Below are 1,356 nucleotides of genomic sequence, written 5' to 3'. Positions count from 1 at the left end.
AAAGCAACTTAAGGAAAATAGGCTTTATTTTGTTCACAATTTCAGGTTACATCATTAGGGAGAAGTCAAGGCAGCGAGAACAGGAAGCGGCTAGCTACATTACAGCCACAGCCAAGAGCAGAGAGAGCATGCATGCACGCAAGCTTGTGCTTAGCTCAATCTCCCTGCTCTCACAAAGCCCAGGATGCCCCTGACAAGGGAATGATGCCGCCCATGGTGATCTAGTCTTTCTACTAATCAAGATAATCCCTCACAGACTTGCCCACAAAACAATCTAATCCAAACAACCCCTCATTGTGACTCTTTTCCCAAGGGATTCTAGATTGTGTCAACTTGACAGTTAAAACTGACTGTCACAGAGGGCGGGAGAGATGGCTCAAGAGCACTTGCTCCTCTTGCTGAGACTCTAGGTTAGTTCCCAGCACTCATATTGGGTGGCTCAGAGGCACATTTAACTGCAGTTCTAAGAGATCCAAACTCTCTTCTGCCCTCTGAGGACAACTGTATGCACATGGTGTACATACAGACAAGCCACTGTACCCACATGTATATAATAAATAATGTAAATAAAGTAAATAATACTTTTATAAAACTATTACATATATTTTAATTACCAAACCTCTTAAAGATTCTTCAAAGATGCACAATAATATCAAATATATGCAAAGGTTATGAATGAAGTAGCTTCAGTCATCCAGATCAAGGTTTTAAGGAACCACAAGCTGAAGTCAAGGTCCCTGGCATAAGAAGTCACTTTTTGTTTATGGGATGGATCCTGGGGTGGGGCAGTCTCTGGATGGTCCTTCCTTCTGTCTCAGCTCCGAACTTTTTCTCTGTAACTCCTTCCATGGGTGTTTTGTTCACCATTCTAAGAAGGAAATGAAGTACCCACACTTTAGTCTTCCTCCTTCTTGAGTTTCATGTGTTTTGCAAATTGTATCTTGGGTATTCTAAGTTTCTGGACTAATATCCACTTATCGGTGAGTACATATCATGTGAGTTCTTTTGTGATTTGGGTTACTTCACTCAGGATGATATCCTCCAGATCCATCCATTTGCCTAAGAATTTCATAAATTCATTGTTTTTAATAGCTGAGTCGTACTCCATTGTGTAAATGTACCACATTTTCTGTATCCATTCCTCTGTTGAGGGGCATCTGGGTTCTTTCTGGCATCTGGCTACTATAACTAAGGCTGCTATTAACATAGTGGAGCATGTGTCCTTCTTACCGGTTGGGACATCTTCTGGGTATATGCTCAAGAGAGGTATTGCTGAATCTTCCAGTAGTACTATGTCCAATTTTCTGAGGAACCGCCAGACTGATTTCCAGAGTGGTTGTACAAGCTTGCAATCCC

Source organism: Mus caroli, chromosome 9, assembly GCF_900094665.2.
Source record: "Mus caroli chromosome 9, CAROLI_EIJ_v1.1, whole genome shotgun sequence".
Lineage (NCBI taxonomy): Eukaryota > Metazoa > Chordata > Mammalia > Rodentia > Muridae > Mus > Mus caroli.
Note: the sequence above shows the minus strand (reverse complement) of the source record.